Here is a 24612-nt window from a genome sequence, read left to right on the forward strand (position 1 = left end):
AAACACGCTCGTTTAGCATGTTCATAACATGTAGGTTTATCTGTGATTGCTAAGAGCTTGCATTAGCTCTCGTTTGACTTCACTAAACTGGCTATTAACTATTTCCCAAACTGTACCGCAGAGGGCAGCGCCCCTGCTTTGTAAACGGATGGTCCTTCCTGCCGCGAGTCTTTGACTTTTATCTCCTTGACATGATGTCTTTGTTGTTGTTGTTATGACCTGAAGGAAAGAAAGAAAGAAAGAAAGAAAGAAAGAAAGAAAGAAATATGGAGTCGCCTCTACTCGGAGTAGCATTTTTGAATTATCGATGGGTTTTTATCAGGCTTAAACTCTGCCTGTATTCATATTCTGATTTTTAATTGATCAGCTTCAACCTCAGGCAATGTGAGCTGTGTTTTCACTGTTATTTTATGTTTATCTTGTGGCTGTTTCAAGTGCCTTGTAATCGCGACTGACTGATATACGTCTTTGATTCGCGATATGAATAGGTGTGTGTTTGCGGGCATTTTTGTGGTGGTGGTGACGAGGTAACTGGGTCTCTACTAGAATTGTCATTATGTGCACGACATTATACTTCTTTATTGCCACCAAACGTTAGTAGGCTCTGGGTGTCGACACGGAGATACGTCGTACCCAGCGCCTGTGTTGGTGGGCTTGTACGTGGGCCGTGGGTCCATATCGTCCTGCTTATAACATATTTGCAGTGTGCACGTTTCTACGTCGTGTGTGGGAACTTACTTATGGCCAGGTGAGTCATACTACATGTGTTTACGATCTGTTTTGAAAAGAGGTTATTGACCCTATTGTTGCCCGATATCGACAATGCCTGAATGTTTGTGTGTATGTGTGAGAGCGAGCGAGGGGCTAAAAGGATGTCGTATCGGTCAGTTAATTTGTTTCCTTTTTATTTATTCCTCGTACTCTTGTTTTTTCACTTCGAATGCGGCGTTTATTATTTTTGTCTTGGTCTATTTTATGACCGTTTCGCTCGTTCTTATGGCCGCCAGTTTTGGTTTTATTTTAATTCGGGTGATGCGCACACCCGCTTTATTTTCTTTGCCTTTTGTGTGCTCCTTGGTACAGAGATGCTGCACCCCCGGCCATCTCGATACCTTCATTGCCTTCATGTAACTATTGTTCGCTCTACTCCGAAAGGCTGCGTGACCTTTTATCCTTGTGATGGTCATTGTTGATGCTGTAATAATGATGGAGGCTTGAGTAATGTTTAGTAAATAAAATGTGAACTACTTCGCGGAAAGAAAGGACCAATATAAATCCGTGAGGATCTTTTCTGTTAATGACTTTTTTAATATGTTGTGAATATATTAATCAAGCAGTGAGCACATCGTAAGGTATTGTTTATCCATATGTTTATGGTATGTTGTGCTCGAACGGTTATGATGCTAGCTTCTACTAACCTGAAGGACAAAAGCACGTATGTAAAAATGTTTCACTTTTTCTTGGGTGGCTTCCTTTCTTGCATTTACATTTTAATCTTAATAAACCCTCATTTAATTTTATTTGATTTTTATTGCTGGTAGTTAATTTCATTTTCCTTGTCATGAATTATTATTATTATTATTAATATTATTATTATTAATCAACGTCTTCAGTTCGAGGCTGTTATCTGCCTCTCCTGATCGGAGTCCACGTCCTCGAATCTTCCGTCATCTTTTTACGTATTGGGTTCGGTGCAGTGCTTTGAAAGAAAAAAATGGTCAGATCAGATTATGGAGTTACAGTACAATTGTTTTGGGATGGATCAACACTGAGCCAAGGCTGCTGAAGACATTTGTGGCAAACAGGATTGCCAAGATTCAAGAAGCCACTGATGCAACCACCTGCAAGCATGTTCCTTCGGGTGAAAATCCTGCTGATCTTCTCTCAAGAGGAATTACTTCAGCAGAACTCGAAGATGAAAAGCTGTGGTGGAGTGGACCTTCTTGGCTTCGCACACAACGTCAACAACCAGAGCATTCAGAAGAATTTGAAACAGAACTACCAGAGCTGAAGGTCACAGCAGTTACGTTGACAGCAACATCAACCAGCATTATACTGAATGAATTCTCGTCATTTCCGAAATTATGCCGTATCGTAGCATATGTCAAAGATTTCATGTATAATTGCAAACTCAAACCGCCAGAAAGGAAAAAGGGTTCACTAGAAATACAAGAAACTTGTAAAGCAGAGAAACAGGTAGTCAAATGGACACAATTAGAAGCATTCCCTCAAGTACTACATTGCTTAATTAATAATAAAGACCTCCCAAAGAAGAGTTCTCTAAAGTCACTCAGTCCGTTTCTGGATAGTGACGGATTGATTAGGGTTGGAGGAAGGCTTCGTTTTTCGGAGCTAACATCAGAACAGAGACATCCTGTGCTTCTACCAGCAAATCATCCCATCACCAGAATGATCATGGAAAATGAACATCAACGTCTGAAGCGTTGTCCCCCAGAGCAACTGCTACATGCAACTCGACAACGATATTGGCCTATCAGCGGCAGAAGAGAAGCGAAAAGAATTGTCAAGAGGTGTCTGAAGTGCTTTTGTTACCATCCTACAGTTCCAGAGGTACGCATGGCAGATTTACCAAAAGAAAGGGTTACGTTAGCTGTTCGACCCTTTGTTACCACAGGAGTGGACTATGCAGGTCCAATATCTGTAAGAGAAGGCCACAGAAGGGGCCGCATTCATACTTACAAGAGTTACGTAGCTGTATTTACATGCTTGAGTACCAAGGCAGTGCATTTGGAGTTGGTGTCGGAGCTAACGACCGAAGCTTTCTTAGCTGCACTGCAACGATTTACGGCGAGAAGAGGTTTGTGCAAGCAGCTTTTCTCTGATAACGGGAAGAATTTCGTTGGAGCAGCCAACGCACTACAAGATATCCAGACCTTTTTGGAAAAGGGGTCAATGACCATTACCTCCTCACTCGCTCAGCAGCAGATACAGTGGAGCTTCAATCCTCCCCGGCTGTATTAAATTCACGTCCCCTTACTCCCTTGCTAAAAGATCCAAATGATTTAGAAGTCTTAACACCAGCACATTTTCTTCTAAGTGACTCGATCGTGCCACCTGTGCAAAGGGATTTGTTGAGAGAACCCGATAACCGCTTGTCACGTTGGCAGCACTTGCAGGAAATTCGGCAGCGGTTGTGGCAGAGATGGCAGCGAGAATACCTGCAGGAATTGCAAAAACGCGTCAAGTGGCATGATACCAATCGACATATTGACGTTGATTCTTTGGTGCTATTAATTGAGGACAACATCCCTCCTCTAGAGTGGCCCAGAGGTAGGATAATTCAAGTTCACCCTGGACGACATGGTGAGGTGAGGGTTGTCACCGTTTGGACGGCTGGTGGAACTTTCACCCGAAGCATCAAGAAAATATGCCCTCTTTCCATTGAAGGGGATGACAAGGAGAACTGAATTGAAGATTTCCTGTGATATTTCTAACTTTGTGTTATTTCTCATCCAAGATATAATTTCAATATTATTTTCTTTTAATCATAAAAATATGATGTATAGAGTTTTGTATTAACGCATATGTTAAGAATAAGTATTTTTACAATAGGTATAAGATTACAATAGTTAGTTGAAAGAACTCCTTTCAAGGGGGGCAAGATGTTATGAAGAGACTGTTAATTTTTGTAAATGTATTTCATTAATTGAAGTTGGCACTTTCCAAGCCTATTACCGATTGGTCAGATGATTTTGTATTGTTGAAAATGGTTACGAAGCAACAGTCATGTCCGTCATGAAGTTGTGATATCGCATCATTAAGACATATCAAATGCAATAAAGTATAGAATGCACCAAGTTCCTTTACTTCAAAATCAAAAACAAACAGTAAGAATACTTGAATTAATCTTGCACATATGAATGTATATAATTATAATAAGCTTGATATCAGTATCGATAGGTACATTTATAGTTGCATTGATATTTTTTTAAAAACCATAATTAAGAAACATATTACTTATATCTTGTCGTGAAGAAGTTATAATGAAAATCCAAACCAAAAATTTCAAATGAGAATCCAGTGGATGTCCCAAAACTATCCCAAATAATACTAACAGGAAGATATACCACTCCCTCCATGATAAATAAAGAATTATCCCTCTCTTACCCAATGAAACATATTAAAATAATAAAATGGTTATATGACCGGATGATATTCAGTTTAATGAATATAATATGATGAATTCAATTATGTTTACCATGAAGATTACGAGCTCAAGAATGATATTATAATATGAATCCAATTTCTTTTCACTATTGCTGATAATTTAATTCCTATTTTAATTATAAAACATTAGCATGCTAATAAATTAGATCTAGGCTTATTTATGTGTTTCTTTTCCCAAAGTAACTTATAATACGTAGAAATAGGATAGTATTAGAGCTATTTAAGGTTAGATATGCTGAGTAATGAACCTCATATCAGGTTTTCACCTACTTGCGGGGGAATTGAATGATTGATTAGAATCACGACTACTCTTCAACGGAACCTACGACTGTTTTGTATAATTTGAGAGTTTAATGAGATGTTTTACCCTGAGAACCGATTGAATACCTCCGACCATCGTACTTACACATGCGAGAGAGACCCGCGTACATGATGGTTATCTTAGTTTTGGGTCATTTGGAGCCGAGGCATGATATTATGATCGCCCAAGGAGAATTATATGAGTAGATAGGTGCCGATGACAGGAGAGAAGATGGTACGAAAGGTGTAATACGTAAGTAAGAATATGACGCTGAAGCGAACTCACGACAATGGCAAGATACTACACTGTAAGTGTTTTTCCAACTCATCCTTAACTTGTTCCAACTAGTGAACTGAATATTTCAAAATGTGAAGTGCGTACCGCGACAGGATGTAACTTTGCATCAACTAAACTCTACGTTTTAGCCCTGCGGTGTTTGAACACTTTTCGAGTCGAAAAACTTATATATAATCTACTTTTGTTTACCAGGGACTTGCACCTGCTGTGAATTAATATTAATTCTTATTCTTGGAAATTGTAAATTTAATACTCAATGATTGGTAGCGGCTTTCTAGCCCTAATAAGTAGGGGTTAATGCAATGTTTTGGCAGGGTTATTAACCAAGCGAGTTGCTGCAAGGATGTGGAACAAACGTTCGTTTTCCATCTTAATTTTCCTACTTCTGGGTTATATTATTAAATTAATTTGTTTGGTATTTTCGTGATTTTTCGACGTCCTGTTTTTCTTTTGTCTCTTAATATGTATATGCCTATTGTTGTTTGGTGGCCTATGATTGGCCATTTTCCTTAACTACCTAGCGTATTTTAGTTCCCATGGGAATATTATGTTGATTGATGGTGATGCTGATTGTTGATGGATGTTGGTGGAAATGAATTGATTTCCCTGTTATGAATTTAGTATTGTGGGTTGTTTAACCTCTTTTTCTTTTAATTAATTTTGGCATTTTTCTCTCCTTGCTGGCATATTTTCTACCCTGTGTCGCGGACATTATTATTATTATTTTGGGGCAAACTAATTCTTGGAAAATTGATCGTAATATTTGACCCTTCCTTGTGGGAGCTCCTTGGAATATACCCCAAATAACGTTTCAGTATCAAGAAAATCACTATTTAAGTACAACTATATAACCATTCTCTAAAAGAGGGAGTGTTTCACTGACATGGACATGACACATAAGAAAAAGATTTCGATTTTTTTTTAGACTTACTGGAATCAAAAATGATAACCTCCCTAAAACCAGTAGCTAATTATAATGAAACTGAAGCAAATATTTATTTAAATCAAGAGAACTGGTCAAACAGACAAAGGTCTGCCTTCTAAAAATTAAAATTACAAAGTTTCGACAGAGACATAATGTTGTGACTATACTTCAAGGGCAATTTCTAAATAAGATCACTAGAAATTAAGGCCTAACTGGAATCAAAAGTTTCAAAATATCACCTTGTCCCTGAAAGTTTAGACAAAGAAAACCCTAGTACAACATTGCCATGAACCAAATATAACCATACTGTAGAACTTATTTCATAACCACTACCACTGCCCTAATCTGATTGCATTGGAGTATGCGAAGCACATCCTTGAATGTACAAATAAGCTCTGCCCCACTTGTAGCATTATAATGAAGTTAGACATTATTATCAGCATCTCGACATGTTCATTAAGGCTCGTCTCTACCCCATTTAATCCTTCTAATCTGAATGGGTTGCGTCGACCCAGATTTAATATTCAATTGCTTGTAACTGACAAAATATGAACTGTATATGCCAAAAAACTTGTGTATTTGTTCATCTCCTTTAGTAGGTATTGACATGATTTAAAAATATTTTTGAGTTGCTGACTACTCTACCAGTTCAAAAAATTACATATATGATGAATGGATCAAATGGACATATCCATTAATATCAATGCTGCCCTACCTGCTGGTCACTACACAAACAATGTTCGACTACCCCCACGACTAGGGAGTGCTGCATTGTTTCTGTGATCAAATATGGATGGTCATCAGCGGTTAATGAGAAATCTATATGAAATATATTATACGAAATTAGTGAGAGTAAACATGAAGAGGAAGCTGATGATGCATTGGCTGATCCTGAATTTGTGTTTTCCAAAAAAACTGATGATCACGTTTCTCTGGAGGGAGAAGAAAATGACGAGCTCCAAGTATCTGGTTATAAACTACAAGATGAGATTGACTCTGTACAAAAAGAAGTGTACATATCTCGAAATGGGACGGAATGGAGAAAACAACCATATTGACTGTACCGGGCGGTACACCTCAAACTTTGCGCCAGTTGAAAATCCTCTGCTGGAGGGTGTCCGAACTTTATCTAATGTATTAATTTTCAAGTTACCCAGAAGATGTCACTACTTGGAAATTTTGAAGTTTCTGAACTGGGTCGTTTTCGACGTATTTTGTTTTGCTTGTAGTAAGAAGTGTGAACTTTCGCTTCTAGAGGACACTACTGAAGAACTACAATAGTGCACCCTAGTGCAAGGTGAAAGAACTATTTTTTGGAGAAATTTCTATTTCAAAAGTTTGTTTCTTGTTAAATTCTGGTATTGTTTAATTTGGCAATATTAACCCTTTCTTTCCCCTTGTTTTGAATTTAGCCAATCCCGAATATCTCGAATTAATTTTCCACCAATAATGTGTTTCTTCTTCATCTTGTGTAGGGGTTTTCTTGGTTAGCCAATAAAATCCTTGTGGGAGGGTGTTTTCATTCCTGAAACGCCTCGAACTTTCCGCGAGAGTATATAAACTGCTGATTTTAGGGTCTCTGCACCACTTCTGTACCATCTTTCAGTGTGTAAAGTACATAGCAGGAGGCGGGAAGCGCCTGTTTCTTCGGGCAGCAGTTCAACAACCAGGTAATGGCCGTATAATAACTTCTTTTCTTGCTAGCTCAGCAGTTTAACTCTCGGGGCGGGTCCGAAGCTTTTCCACCATGTAACTTTCCCCTAAAATGTAAAGACTCTTTGTATCTATTCTCTTTTAAGCTACATATTGGGATAGAGAGTGCTTAACCCTCTCGAGCTCCCACTCATATTGAGGTGAACTTACCTTTTCACAACCAATTCTTCTTTAACGTAATGTAAATTGTTTCTTTCTAAAGTCACCTCTTTAGTATGGGATTAGCCCTTGCATTTGTGGCCTAGAGCCAGATTAGGTTTTAAAACAAAATGCATTAGGAGTGCAGTTCGCCTCCTCTCACATTGGTGTTTTAGAGGCCATGTAATTATCCTTTTCTCGCTTAATAGGCCTCAGTAGGTTGGGTATTTTACCCCTGTGTTTACGTCCTTAGAGGACAGCTTGAAGGTCGAGTTAGGTGTGGCCTTTTGATTGGCTTAAAACTTTGAGAGCGGATCGCTCTTTTGAAATTTGTTTCTGCGTGCCTCTAGGAGGTCTTACTGTGTAATTTGGAGCAAGTGCTCCTGGGCATGATTGGGGTTTTCTGCCCCTTTGTTAAACCTTATGTACATGTAAGCTTGGGCTAACTGCTCAAGAATTGTGAGTTCGGGGCTCGAAGCCCAAAAGCCTGTAAATACTGTTGTTGCTCTTTTGTTGCCTTGCTACTCTGTACCTTCAATGATTGTTATTTCTTGATTTTGAAAAGAGAATATAACCTTGTTAAATTATACATTAACTTTAATTTCGTAGTTTGAGACCCGTTCAGCCCCGCACCTTCTTTCACCTCTACCTACCACAAAAATACGGTAACAAGTGGTAGCAGAGCGTGGTTGAATGGGTCTCATTTTAGCCCCTTTTGACGGCTAAACATTGCTTTGATCCGAACTCTAACAATTTTCTCAGTTGCTGGAATTTTTGATTTTTCCTGTTTCAAAATTGTTCTGTCATCATGCCCGGCCCTCGCGATGTTCTCCATCTTAACTATTTGCGCAAGGAGGAGTTGATCTATGAATTGACTATTAGAAATATGCAATCTGGAGGCACGGTTGCGGTAGACACAAACAAGCTTAGAGAGTCCCTTGATTTGCCCATTTCCATCCCCACTTTGGGAGAGAAAGAAATTGACGACTCTCTTTCCACGATCATCGAGAATACTACTGGGCTAGCATCTGTAGTTAGTTTTTTTTGACGAAAATGATCCTTCTCCTAATCAAATTAAGCGTGTGCAAGCCAGGCTATTTCATTTTTCAAATAGAGTTAACGATCTGTTGTCTCTGAAGTTGAATGACGTTCAGAGGAAGGAAGCTAGTACGGTGCTTGAAAATATTTGTGAATTATCTAGTAAGGTCACTCAATTGTTAACTGGGGAAGTGCCTCCCAAAATTGATCAACCCGCTACGGTGAATGTAGGTAGCGAGGAAGAGCCTCCTAAGGGAGAAGTCAATAGGAAAACCGCTGCAGCTCAAACTATCTCTGCCCCATTGGACAACGAGTCTGAACGCCGTACGTCGTTGAATAATGTACGTTCTGAACTAACTTCTTTGCCACTGAAACCTTTACCTACTATGTCACCTGGGTTCAGCAGCTTGCCTCATCCATTAGCAATGTTGCTCAGAGGTATCTCTAAGTTTTCTGTTAATACCACCAGTGAAGTTATTTCATTCTTAAGGTTTTTAGTTGAATTTCAGGATCATGACCTTGTTTTTTCTCTTTCTCCGTGTCAAATTTTACAGATAATTTATCCTTATGCAATTGGTATTCTCTCAGATAAAATAGTAAGAGCCATTGCCGAACAGTCATCTATTGAAGATTTTCATGCACATCTGCTTGCAAATTTTATTCCTGCTCGCGCGAGGTCATCTCTTATTCAGAAGTACTATTATCGAGTACAGAGATTGGATGAAAATCTGGCTGATTTCATACAAGACATTAAGTTCTATACTAGGGTGTTTGCTCTTCACTTCTCTGAGGGTCAGATTGTACAGGCTATTGTGGAAGGCATTTCACCAACTTATAGGTCATATTTGTGTTTCGCGGCGTGCCCGCAAACCTTCTCTGAACTTGAAGCATTGGCCGTCTCAGCGGAAGGAGTTAGGTACGCCGATTCCTTGCGTGTCGCGAAAGAACCCCCTCCTTCGTTTAGTAATACTCGGCCTCCACCTCGCCGACCAGTCACACCCCGTAAATGTTATGCTTGCGGGTCGCCTGACCATCTTCGCAATAAATGTCCATTGGTCAAAACTAGTAGGGCAAATAATGGAGCTGGTTCATCACAAGGCTGTTTTAAATGTGGGGCTTTCTCACATATCGCCAAGAAATGCCCAAATTCAAATAGCACCCCCTCCTGCTCAACCTCTGGTGCAAATTCCACCAATGCCAATAATAAAAAGTGACTAGTGGCTTCGGCTGAGTCGACTAATCCACTTTTCCGAGGCTCAGCCCCTGGTAAACAGATCGAAAATTCAGGGAACGTTCAATCTGCAAATCCATCTTTTGAATGCCCCAAAGAGTGTCTTAGGATTGCGGCGGATACCCCCGCACCGGTCCCCTTTCTCAAAATTGAGTTAAATAATGAGCCTATAACAGCCCTATTAGATTCAGGCAGTGTTTGTTCTATTATTTCGGCTGAATGGTATGCAAAATTGAAATCTGTTTTTAAACTTCCTGACTATTGCTCCTCTACGATCCAATATGTTTCGGCTAATTCATCTCCATTAGAAATTCTAGGTTCTTTACAGGTCAAAATTCATATTTTTAAATTTACATGGAAAATCAAATTGTTTATGGCCAAGCACTTGTCTTGCCCCATTATATTGGGAGCTGACTTCATTTCTTACACTGGTCTTGTGCTCGATCTTCAGAGTAGGTCGTGCACTTTCAAATTTGCTTCCAATTGTAAAATCCCCTTGTTAAAATGTAATTCTGCATCATGTTCATCTATTTCGCCTACCCAGGATGAGATGTTATTAGACCTTAGACATGTACCTGAGGAGCAGGCTGATAGTATTCGTAAGTAGTGTCAGTCGTTTCCAGAGGTGTTCTCTGATACTCTTGGTGTTACTGACCTTATTGAATACAAAATTGAGGTCACGGATTCGATTCCTGTCCGTTTTCCACCTTATAGGCTATCTCCACCAAAAATGAAGGCTCTGAAAGAAATTATCGATCAATGTTGAAGGATGGTATTATTAGGCCCTCTAAGTCGGCGTATTCTTCGCCTATTTTTTTAGTCCCGAAATCCCAAGGGGGCTTCAGGCCTGTCATTGATTATAGGGCTCTCAATCGGAAGGTGGTGTTACAATCTGTGCCCCTTCCTGACCTTCATTCTTGTTTTTCATGGTTTCGTAAGGCCAAGTTCTTTACCATCTTGGACCTGAATCAGGCCTACAATCAAATTCCCTTAGCCGAAGAGTCTAAACACCTTACAGCGTTTGCCACGGATTGGAATTTGTATGAATACAACCGCGTGCCTTTCGGGCTCCCCACGGGAGCAGCTGTACTCACTAGACTGCTAGATAGAGTCTTCTCCGACATCAAATTTGAGTACTTGTATCACTACTTGGATGATGTCGTCGTATTTTCGGAGACTTTCGAAGAACATCTAGATCATCTGCGAGAAGTTCTCAGTCGCCTTCGTAAGGCTGGGTTAACTGTGAAGTTGTCCAAGGTTGCCTTTGCTAAGCCCTCCATGTCATTCCTGGGGCATATTGTGTCACCTGATGGTGTTGCCGTCGATCATTCTAGAACACAGGCCATCCGTGATTTTAAACCTCCCAAGGACATTAAAGGTATCGCCAGGTTCATTGGTATGGTGAATTTCTTCAGGAAGTTTATTCCTAACTTCGCTAATAGAGCGGCGCCCTTGAACCTTCTTCGTAGGAAAGGCATCAAATTTGAGTGGGGACCTTCTCAACAAGCCGCGTTTGAAGATCTTAAATTAGCTCTCTGTAATGCCCCTGTACTTGCTATGCCTGATTTCTCGAAGAAATTCATCGTTCAAACTGACGCGTCGTCGTCAGCAGTAGCTGCAGTCCTCCTTCAAGAGACTGAATTAGGGAGGCGACCCATCGCCTATGCATCTAGGACTCTATCGGCTCAAGAAGCCAAGTATTCCATCTATGAGCTCGAAGGTTTGGCAGTCTTATTTGCCTTAGAAAAGTTCCGTCTCTATCTGGAACATGTCAAATTCAACCTGGAGACAGATAATCAAGCCTTAAGCTGGGTCAGGTAGGCCGCGTCGTACTGGTCCTATAGCCCGTTGGGCCATCCGTATTTCTGCCTTCCAATTCGATGTCAGGCATATCAGAGGTACCGAAAATGTTGTTGCTGATGGACTCAGCCGTATGTTTTCCAACGACGTTGAGACCCATGAACCGGTCGATAGTTCATCTCCTCCCGAGTCCATGCTATCTGATGTTAATGCCATCTTAACAGATGCTCCCATGCTCTTTAGGGACATTGAGAAATACCAGCGTGAAGATCCGACGCTGGCTCCGATAATGGAAACCCTTTCTTCTGGGGAACATGTCCCTTATGTACTGAGGAATGGTGTTCTATGTTGCCCTTCGAGGCATGATAAGATGATGAAGGTTGTCGTTCCAGCTGTTCTTGTGCCTATGATCTTCAAGTACTATCATGAGACCCCATTAGGAGGGCATCTTGGAATCTTTAAAACTCGTGAAAAGATTCGTGAAAGGTTCATCTGGAAGGGTATGGACGGTGAAATCCGTGAACTAGTAAAAGCTTGTAAATCTTGTTTGCTTAGTAAACCCACCATGTCCAATAAGGTAGGCCTTTTGTCTTCGCAACAAGCGTCGCGCCCCATGGAACGCCTGTATATTGATTATGTAGGACCCTTCCCCCAGTCGAAGGGAAATGCCAACAAGTTCATCTTTGTATGTGTAGATGGTTTTACAAGATTTTCCTGGTTATTTCCGACTAAGCTGGCTACCGCTCAGTCCACCATTACTTGCCTAAATTCTATTTTCGCTTCTTTGGGTCCGTGCCAATATATTGTGTCTGATAATGCTAAGGCGTTCACATCAAATCTTTTTCGTAAATTCTGTTTTGACTTGTCCATCTCTCATGTGACGACTTCTGCTTATTACCCTCAACCATCTCTGGCTGAACGGGTTAATCGTAATCTCAGGTCCGCGCTTATTGCCTATCATCATGAAGATCATTCTAGGTGGGACACGTCCCTGCATTGGTTAGCTTTTGCTTTGAATTCGGCAGTTCATGAATCTCACAAGTTTACCCCAGCTTCGTTGATGCTCAAGTTCGTTCCCAACACGCCGCTCTCTAACCTCTGGTCTCTGAGCGACATTCTACCCGAGACAATAGATCCGGATAATATTAAAGATCTTTGGAAGAAAGCTAAAGCCAATCTTAAGGTGTCTCATGAAAAGGTTAGGGAAAGATATGATCGTGGACGGAGACCCTCCAATTTGAAGGTAGGTGACCAGGTGATGGTCAAGAATTTTGTTCCCGCGGGCAAGCTTGCTCCCAGATTTCATGGGCCGTGTATCATTCTCGATTTCCTTACGCCTGTTACGTTGTTATTAAGTAATCCAGCCACCGAGAGGATATTTAGGGTTCACCTGTCACAGGTGAAACCGGTGTAATTTCTGTGTTAACTTGCTTCATATAATTTTGAAAGAAATAGGAAGGTTATATTTTTGTTTGAGGGGTTTCACTTTTAAGGCCTTCCGCCCTTGGAATCTGTTTACTTTGTCTGTAACCATTGATTGTAAACCTTCCCCGATTAGTTAAACTGCCATCCTGTCCTTGCCACGGCCATTACCACGCTCCCGTCTCCTGCTCCACAACACACAGTGGCTTAGAGGAATGAAATAAATATCTCCACGCCGCTGGCCACTCATCGCCTCCACTGAGATTGTACCCTAAAAATCATTCTGGTCAAACAAAATTCTGCCGCCGAGTTTTATGTTTCAGTGCCCCCGCAGCAGCGCGGCGCCGTACCGTTCCTGAGGTAGGGTATGGGCCCGCCCTTCCCCAGTGAGGCCAACCTGTGTACGGCGAGCCGGAGCCCTCCTCCCGGCCAAGGCTGATGTGCGGCGCACGATCTGCTACCGGCCCGCAGCCTGTATATGTTCACCACGGGCGCGGCGTGCTTCAACACCTCTACTCCTCTCATAGTGCGGGCGAGCGGTATCTCAGGGTACTTAAGGGGTCCGAGCGGCCTCCTCTGGACACAAGCTGCAGCGGCCGGTCTGGCCATCCCATTTAACCAACTCCATGGACATTTACTATCAGCAATTACTACACTTGGGAATTCTACTGCAATATTTGGTGGACATAGAAAATTTCTCTTCACTTTCAAGTATTAGAAGTTTTTCTTCTGAATTCAATTCCTACAAACATAAAGACATTACTTCAACGGTTACTACAAGAATTTTGAAACTGGATCAAACCAAATTTAGAAAATTGTTATAAATGCTTCTACAATTAATCTCCATATCAACATCATGACTTGGACCTTATTTTCAAACAAATTTCATGTGTCACACCTGGAGGGACTTTTTTTGGGGGGGGGGGGGGAGGTCTGTACCGGGCGGTACACCTCCACGCCGCTAATTCAAACTTTGCGCCAGTTGAAAATCCTCTGCTGGAGGGTGTCCGAACTTTATCTAATGTATTAATTTTCAAGTTACCCAGAAGATGTCACTACTTGGAAATTTTGAAGTTTCTGAACTGGGTCGTTTTCGACGTATTTTGTTTTGCTTGTAGTAAGAAGTGTGAACTTTCGCTTCTAGAGGACACTACTGAAGAACTACAATAGTGCACCCTAGTGCAAGGTGAAAGAACTGTTTTTTGGAGAAATTTTTATTTCAAAAGTTTGTTTCTTGTTAAATTTCTTTCTGGTATTGTTTAAGTTGGCAATATTAACCCTTTCTTTCCCCTTGTTTTGAATTTAGCCAATCCCGAATTTCTCGAATTAATTTTCCACCAATAATGTTTCTTCTTCATCTTGTGTAGGGGTTTTCTTGGTTAGCCAATAAAATCCTTGTGGGAGGGTGTTTTCATTCCTGAAACGCTTCGAACTTTCCGCGAGAGTATATAAACTGCTGATTTTAGGGTCTCTGCGCCACTTCTGTACCATCTTTCAGTGTGTAAAGTACATAGCAGGGGGCGGGAAGCGCCTCTTTCTTCGGGCAGCAGTTCAACAACCAGGTAATGGTCGTATAATAACTTCTTTTCTTGCTAGCTCAGCAGTTTAACTCTCGGGGCTTTTCCACCATGTAACTTTCCCCTAAAATGTAAAGACTCTTTGTATCTATTCTCTTTTAAGCTACATATTGGGATAGAGAGTGCTTAACCCTCTCGAGCTCCCACTCATATTGAGGTGAACTTACCTTTTTACAACCAATTCTTCTTTAACGTAATGTAAATTGTTTCTTTCTAAAGTCACCTCTTTAGTATGGGATTAGCCCTTGCATTTGTGGCCTAGAGCCAGATTAGGTTTTAAAACAAAATGCATTAGGAGTGCAGTTCGCCTCCTCTCACATTGGTGTTTTAGAGGCCATGTAATTATCCTTTTCTCGCTTAATAGGCCTCAGTAGGTTGGGTATTTTACCCCTGTGTTTACGTCCTTAGAGGACAGCTTGAAGGTCGAGTTAGGTGTGGCCTTTTGATTGGCTTAAAACTTTGAGAGCGGATCGCTCTTTTGAAATTTGTTTTTGCGTGCCTCTAGGAGGTCTTACTGTGTAATTTGGAGCAAGTGCTCCTGGGCATGATTGGGGTTTTCTGCCCCTTTGTTAAACCTTATGTACATGTAAGCTTGGGCTAACTGCTCAAGAATTGTGAGTTCGGGGCTCGAAGCCCAAAAGCCTGTAAATACTGTTGTTGCTCTTTTGTTGCCTTGCTACTCTGTACCTTCCATGCTTGTTATTTCTTGATTTTGAAAAGAGAATATAACCTTGTTAAATTTTACATTAACTTTAATTTCGTAGTTTGAGACACGTTCACCCCCGCACCTTCTTTCACCTCTCTACCTACCACAAAAATACGGTAACATTGACAATCAGGTGTAAGGTACGTTCCACATTCAGCAGAACCCCTATTTAACGTTTTTACAGGGACCTGAATATTTATTGTTAAATGTGGGTTAACATATATTGTGCCATCATACGTTATTTACACAATGACAGCAATAAAAGGAGATATCTACATTATACACTGTACCTTGTATTTCTTAAAATCTACATAAATTTAAAATTTGAAATAAACAAAATCAATGTGGATGGTTGAATGGGGTGGTGAAATGAGAAGGAAATGGATCTGTTTATGGTTAGCCGATTAAACAAAATCTATTCACTTGAACAGATGTTGTAAAAAATGTTTCCAGCACTTTTATCACCAAAATATTCTGCTTGTCTTCTAATAAAAAGTTTTTTTGAAAATATAACTTTCCTTTGTCACTGTTCTGAATATTACAAGGTGTTCTCTTTGTTTGCTCCTTCAAACGTGATTGCTATTTGTTTACAGTTTACAAAAATATCTCTTGAATTCAGTTAGTTCAGGATCCCTGAAGCTGATTGCTGTTTTACTATTAATAAAAGAGCTTCCCCGTAATCTTGTTGCTAAAATCTACTATGTCCTTGGAGGAGCGCAGCTAATGCAGCCTTTGACCCCATTCAACCATCCACATTCATTTTAATTTATTGCAAATTTTAAATTTATGTAGATTTTAAGAAAAACAAGTTACCTGTTTGAGATATTCTTAAAAAGATAAATACTTAGTGTTTTCACCTAAGCAATGTAATACAACTGAAGATGTTCCAAAATGGAATGAAACATGTACTGTGAATGACTAATTGATTTGCTTAATGCAAATATAAGTATCAAATAGGTGGAAATTTTTACTGTTATTCTTTCTTTGTAACATAGGTTTACTGCACACATTTTATAAAAATAAATTTCAAGCTCCCTGTAGAATAATAACAATTTTACTATAAATATACATGGGAACAGCCATTCTGAAATTTAACAAGATGCAAAAGTACATAACCTAACCTCTGAAATTAGTTATGCACACCACTGTATCTTGAGAAGTATCACATTCTTATTTTATTTCAGAACATAGTAAATTAAGCAATCTTTTACTTCAGCTTTTATTTCTAAGAGTTAACAAGTGCTGTCATTGCACTTATTGCAAAAATATGTTATCCCGATGTTTAATACACCAGTCTGTGTTGTGAAAAGACCTCAGACTCACTCAAGATCAATTCACTCACGTGTAGCAATGAATCAACACAGAAGACGATTGATCACATTCAATATAAACCCTGGAGTAGAGTGTATGAATACTGGTAATGGATGAAAACTAACATGCCTGAATTTGCCTGTGATAATGGATGAAACGGTAAAAGGATTCTCATTGTATTGTAACTAAAGGATATTGCACAGATTAATACAGGAATTTTCATAGATTATAATAACATTGTCATTAAAACGGGGGTTCTGTTCTACTACATCGGCCGCGAACAGATGTCAATCAGAGTCAGACATCTCACTTTAGCTAAGTGCCCATGCTCCAAATTCCTCTTCTGACTTGAATCATCCTTAGCAAGCTTATGATGTCTTTTGCAGTGGTTCTTAATGTCCCTTAACCAAAATGAATAGAAATATAGGAAAATTTTAAGATTTCCTTAACGCTAAATGCGAGTTTTGCCCTACAGTATTTTGAATTATGTAAAATTGAATATAAAATTGCATTGCTCTTATGGAATAATTTTCAGGGCCTGAAATTTCTTCCATTAAATGCAGGTTTATGCTAAATCGAGGTCACACAAAACTGGCGTTGCACTGTAATATGAACAATGCTATTGCTTCATTTACATCATGGACCTATATCTATAGGCCTATATGCTCTTCAATATTTTAGTTGTTTATATTAATAATACTTCAGAGAAACGTAAATTTCAATTATGCGTATTCCAGATTGAGTAACATAATGAGAATTGCACCTGGACCCACAAGATATGCTCTTCAGAGGACAGGTGATCCCAGATGTTGGCAATGAAGTTATTCATCATTGATAAAATGCTGGAAACCACTTTATGGGAAACAAATTTTGAAATGAAGAGGGTTTTTGCAGATAAAGGGTAAGCTACAAGCCCATTTCTTTGATAGAGTTTGAAGCATTTCTAGATATGTACGATTTACACAATTTGGAAACAATAGCAGTTTCTGTTTTTTGTTAACTGCTAATAATCACAATCAACAATAACATGCAGTTATCTATATTTGCAGGCTTGATTTTGCTGGAGTCTACAAATCAGTGGGCAAATCACTTCGAGAAGTATGGAATGAAGCAGACGGTCACCCTATCCTTCGAGCTATAATATCTCTTCAACGGTCCTAAATGATAACCCAGTTTTGAGCTTCGATAATAAGGAAGAGAGACCAGCTCATACATGTAATGGCAAGTTAACAGCAATAAGAGAAGTTCATGACATGTTCGTTTCACAACTAACTAAAGTGTTTGTTTCATATGAAAATAATACTGTGGATGAACAGCTGGCTTCCTTTAGGGAAAATGCCTCTTTAAGCAGTATTTATCTACCAAACCAAGAGGAAAATATGGAACAAAATTATGGCTCCTCTCGGATTTGGACACGGTTTATGAATGCGCCTCTACAGTTGACAACGCTACACCATTAAACAGAGAGAGAGAAGTGAACAATGGAAGGAATGTGGTATTGAGACTTGTCAAAGATATTGAGGGAACAGGGAGAAATGTCACTACAGACAATTTCATCACCGACTTTACCCTGGCTAGTGAGCTTCTGAAAAAGAACCACAATTTCAACAATGACAATTTCCTACTGGAACATTCCTAGAGACTTAACACTTGCTGATCCCATTTTGCATATTCCTCAAACGGACCTATTCCCAAAAACTCAAATTTTCATACACCATTTCATAATGTATCAGCAAACTCATAAAAACTAACCAGTTCTCCAAAACACAAAATTGAGATGAATCTCTGATGGACAGGTTAGTACAATTACTTACGAAAGATAAAAGGTGAACATCAAAGAGACTTATGCACGTGCTGGCCAAGAAAGGTTATACTATGGATTGTACACAGGGGTAAGATATAAATAATGCACGAGCAGTCAGGAAAATACAAGGACACTAGTGCATGAACAAGAACAGCCTACTTCAGATGTATTGAAAGGCAAGGCACAACAACTTACAAACAGTACAACACAAAAAAAATCAAAAGGTAATTCACAACCAAACACAAAGTAAATACTACAAAGATCAGTGAGAGTGTCACTAACATTTACAATTAGTTTCATTAAACAGAACAGACATTTCCTAACCAACTGTACAATAAGAAATAAAGGAATATTATGTAACAAATAGAAAAAAAATAAGAACAGGTGACTGAATAAAGGATCAGCATTTTCAATTACAAAATCTGGGCATACAGTAAGAATTGAAATGACTAGAAAATATAAGCATAAGCAAGTTCAAGATAAGACTATCATGATGTTCAGGAATGTAAACAAATTTTTAATTCCAGGATTTTTGAGATAATTGACACAGAATGTTCATTTTCACATAAATTCCAAAAGCATTCCAAATAAAGGAATTAGACATGCAGCTGCACCTTTATGGATACACAATCAAATATTACCACTCAAGAGTCTTGATGATGATGATGATGATGGTGATGATGATGATGATGCTTGTTGTTTAAAGGGGCCTAACATCTACGGTCATCGGCTCACTCGAGAATCAAGCGCAGTTTACAATACCTTATGGTCAAGAATAAGTCCCATACCAGTGTGAAAATTTACACCAGCATAACACAAAGATTTTGCCCTCTATCCAACAGCCAAAGAGTGCATCAAGGTAACAGGTATAGACGACATGAAGAGGGGAGGTAGAGGAAAAGTCATGACACATGGCACTAGAAACGCCGAAAACATCCATGAAGAGTGTAGAGTGTACAATCTAAACCGATGATGCCATCCATGTTTGATGCAGGTAATCGGCTGACTGCAGTCCCGTAACTGCAGCAGTGTGCACATGTCAAATGCCAGGAAGAAAGCAGTGGTAAATGATGAATGCGGCAGAGGTGAGTTGACAAGGTAAAACCTATGCCTCATCAATCTCTACTCGTATGCAACCTACAAAACAAAATTCAATCAATCAATCAATCAATCAATCAATCAATCAATCAATACTGATCTGCATTTAGGGCAGTCACCCAGGTGGCAGATTCCCTATCTGTTGCTTTCCTAGCATTTTCCGAAATGATTTCAAAGAAATTGGAAATTTATTGAACATCTCCCTTGGTAAGTTATTCCAATCCCTAACTCCCCTTCCTATAAATGAATATTTGCCCCAGTTTGTCCTCTTGAATTCCAACTTTATCTTCATATTGTGATCTTTCCTACTTTTATAGACGCCATTCAAACCTATTCGTCTATTAATGTCATTCCACGCCATCTCTCCGCTGACAGCTCGGAACATACCACTTAGTCGAGCAGCTCTTCTTCTTTCTCTCAATTCTTCCCAACCCAAACATTGCAACATTTTTGTAACGCTACTCTTTTGTCGGAAATCACCCTGAACAAATCGAGCTGCTTTTCTTTGGATTTTTTCCAGTTCTTGAATCAGGTAATCCTGGTGAGGGTCCCATACACTGGAACCATACTCTAGTTGGGGTCTTACCAGAGACTTATATGCACGCTCCTTTACATCCTTACTACAACCCCTAAACACCCTCATAACCATGTGCAGAGATCGGTACCCTTTATTTACAATCCCATTTATGTGATTACCCCAGTGAAGATCTTTCCTTATTAACACCTAGATACTTACAATGATCCCCAAAAGGAACTTTCACCCCATCAACACAGTAATTAAAACTGAGAGGACTTTTCCTATTTGTAAAACTCACAACCTGACTTTTAGCCCCGTTTATCAACATACCATTGCCTGCTGCCCATCTCACACTATTTTCGAGGTCACGTTGCAGTTGCTCACAATCTTGTAACTTATTTACCACTCTATAGAGAATAACATCATCCGCGAAAAGCCTTACCTCCGATTCCACTCCTTTACTCATATCATTTATGTATATAAAAAAACATAAAGGTCCGATAACACTGCCCTGAGGAACTCCCCTCTCAACTATTACACGGTCAGAAAAAGCTTCACCTACTCTAACTCTCTGAGATCTATTTTCTAGAAATATAGCAACCCATTCAGTCACTCTTTTGTCTAGTCCAATTGCACTCATTTTTGCCAGTAGTCTCCCATGATCCACCCTATCAAATGCTTTAGACATGTCAATCACGATACAGTCCATTTGACCTCCAGAATCCAAGATATCTGCTATATCTTGCTGGAATCCTACAAGTTGAGCTTCAGTGGAATAACCTTTCCTAAAACCGAATTGCCTTCTATCGAACCAGTTATTAATTTCACAAACATGTCTAATATAATCAGAAAGAATGCCTTCCCAAAGCTTACATACAATGCATGTCAAACTTACTGGCCTGTAATTTTCAGCTTTATGTCTATCACCCTTCCCTTTATACACAGGGGCTACTATAGCAACTCTCCATTCATCTGGTATAGCTCCTTCGGCCAAACAATAATCAAATAAGTACTTCAGATATGGTACTATATCCCAACCCATTGTCTTTTGTATATCCCCAGATATCTGATCAATTCCAGCCGCTTTTCTAGTTTTCAACTTTTGTATCTTATTGTAAATGTCATTGTTATCATACGTAAATTTTATTACTTCTTTGGCCTTAGTCTCTTCCTCTATCTAGACATTATCCCTGTAACCAACAATCTTTACATACTGCTGACTGAATACTTCTGCCTTTTGAAGATCCTCACATACACACTCCCCTTGTTCATTAATTATTCCTGGAATGTCCTTCTTGGAACCTGTTTCTGCCTTAAAATACCTATACATACCCTTCCATTTTTCACTAAAATTTGTATGACTGCCAATTATGCTTGCCATCATGTTATCCTTAGCTGCCTTCTTTGCTAGATTCAACTTTCTAGTAAGTTCCTTCAATTTCTCCTTACTTTCACAGCCATTTCTAACTCTATTTCTTTCCAGTCTGCACCTCCTTCTTAGTCTCTTTATTTCTCTATTATAATAAGGTGGGTCTTTACCATTCCTTACCACCCTTAAAGGTACAAACCTGTTTTTGCATTCCTCAATAATTTCTTTAAACCCATCCCAGAGTCTGTTTACATTTTTATTTACCGTTTTCCACCGATCATAGTTACTTTTTAGAAACTGCCTCATACCTGCTTTATCAGCCATATGGTACTGCCTAACAGTCCTACTTTTAAGACCTTCCTTTCTATCACATTTATTTTTAACTACCACAAAAACAGCTTCATGATCACTAATTCCATCTATTACTTCAGTTTCCCTATAGAGCTCATCTGGTTTTATCAGCACCACATCCAAAATATTTTTCCCTCTGGTTGGTTCCATCACTTTCTGAATCAGCTGTCCTTCCCATATTAACTTATTTGCCATTTGTTGGTCATGCTTCCTGTCATTCGCATTTCCTTCCCAATTGACATCTGGCAAATTCAGATCTCCCGCTACAATCACATTTCTTTCCATGTCGTTTCCCACATAGCTGACTATCCTATCAAATAATTCCGAATCTGCATCAGTGCTACCCTTTCCCGATCTGTACAATCCAAATATATCAAGTTGCCTATTATCTTTAGAAATGAGCCTTACACCTAGAATTTCATGTGTCTCATCTTTAACTTTTTCGTAGCTTACAAATTCTTCTTTCACCAGAATGAAAACTCCCCCTCCCACCTTTCCTATCCTATCTCTACGATACACACTCCAGTGCCGCGAGAAAATTTCTGCATCCATTATATCATTTCTCAGCCATGATTCAACTCCTATTACAATATCTGGTAAATATATATCCATTAAATTACTTAATTCTATTCCTTTCTTTACAATACTTCTACAGTTCAACACTAACAATTTTATGTCATCCCTACTTGATTTCCAGTTCCCTGTTCCCTTATCACCGCTACCTAGGCTATTCCGTTTCCCTGAATGTACCTCCCTATTACCCTTCCAAACAAATTTCCTAACTTGTACGTACCACTGCGGTTTAAATGAAGGCCATCCGAGCGCAGATCCCTTTCTCCTACCCACCCATTAGGATCTAGAAATTTCACTCCCAGTTTCCCACATACCCACTCCAGAGTCTCATTTAAATCCCCAATCACCCTCCAGTCAGTATCCTTCCTACAGAGTATTCCACTAATAACAATCTCCGCTTTCTTAAACTTCACCTGTGCTGCATTTACCAGATCCCACACATCTCCAACTATGTTGGTACTTATATGAGCTTGCCTTACGTTGTTGGTACCAACGTGAAACACTACCACCTTCTCCTTCCCCTCCTCCCTCTCTTCTACTTTCCTCAATATCTACCTCAACCTAATTCCTGGATAACATTCTACCCTGGTTCCCTTTCCTTCACACACTTTCCCCACGTGTCTAACGATGGAATCCCCCATGACCAGAGCCTCAACCCTACCCACCTCATTTGATCCCCTCACCTCCTGGTTAGCCCTATCTTTCCTGATAGCTGCAGAAGCTACTTCCTCCTCCCTTTTCTCCTTCCCATGACCCTGTTCCACCTGTCTTTTCCCATCCTCTACTCTACATATCCCTTTCCTACCTTTTCCCTTCCTCCTACTTCCACGCATCTCAGCAACAGTTCCCTGTCCCTCATCTTCCCTCTGTTGTTCTACCTGGAGTGACTCGTACCGATTTCGCACAGACACCTGTCCTGAATTCTGATCCTGAATAGAGCCCTTAGCCTGCAATCTCCTTCCCCTTAGAACATTAGACCACCTGTCCTCTACAACTCCTCCCTTTCCTTCCCCTCCCTCTTGTACACCTACTGTAACCTGTACATTGTTTGAGGGAGTTATATCTTCCTTCCCGTCTTCTGTGAGAATCCTAATTATCTCCCTCAAACTTTCCAACTCCTCCCTCATACCCCTCAATGCCTCACCACAGCCACAATAAGTACACTTGCGCTCCTTAGCCATTCTTTACGGGGGGAAAATTTTAAATTAAAAAAATAAAATAACTTATTTGCAAAAAAATAAATGAACACGATAAGGTAATTAATATACGACTACACTACAATACTACTTAGTCGTGCTCTATTATTTTTTTATTTATTTTTTATCCTACAACCCCTAACAGGATAAAAGCTGCTGTTAATTACTGAATATCGAAAGTAATACACAAGAACTACACAATTCCAAACTGCAATTAAGCCTATCCTAATTTCAACAATATTTTAGTAAGAGTTTCTACGGATACCTCCACCACACCAGTACTACACAAATATTTTACAATAATAAAATAAGCACACTAAATTCTAATAGGATATTACTCGTATACTACTGTACAGTACACTACAGTAATTTTTAAACTACTTTCAGACGTATCCTAATTACGATACCGGTACCATACCGTATGTCACTACTAAGCACAACAGAAATGAAATTTGCAAGAACTACTGTACTCAAAGATTACCAACGAAGCTAAATGCTTAGACAAATTATTATTAGTATTACGGTCTAATAGATATACACGAAAGATAACACACGAATATAGCACGCAAGATACGGCACTATCTAAATGTACTGTATCTATACTACAATGTATCTACACTACACTACACTGCGTTTGGTTAAATGCTTAAGTATCAAAAGGATTGCCGTACACGAAGAAAAACACGAATATAGCTGGCAAGATACTATCTAATATATTATACCTTATCTTCACTACAATTCTACTGAAATGTGGTTATGTGATTATTACAGCTGGTGGATTACTATTATTTTCCCTACTCCACGGGACGGAGAAAAAAAAAGTGTCCTTAATTAGGCCTACTGAAAAATACGAGGTTGTCTACAATAATTTCTCAAATATTTCTATTAAAACTACTACTACTATTACTACTACTACTACTCCAGGGACTTGAACTGCAATTACTGGGATATATGAACTTTATTATTATTAGCTAACAGCTCATAAATACTGAAAGATCGAGGGAGTGAAATATAAATTACGGATACTAACTACCTACTCAGAAGTACAAATGAATGG

This window comes from Anabrus simplex, chromosome X (assembly GCF_040414725.1).
Source record: "Anabrus simplex isolate iqAnaSimp1 chromosome X, ASM4041472v1, whole genome shotgun sequence".
NCBI classification, from domain to species: domain Eukaryota; kingdom Metazoa; phylum Arthropoda; class Insecta; order Orthoptera; family Tettigoniidae; genus Anabrus; species Anabrus simplex.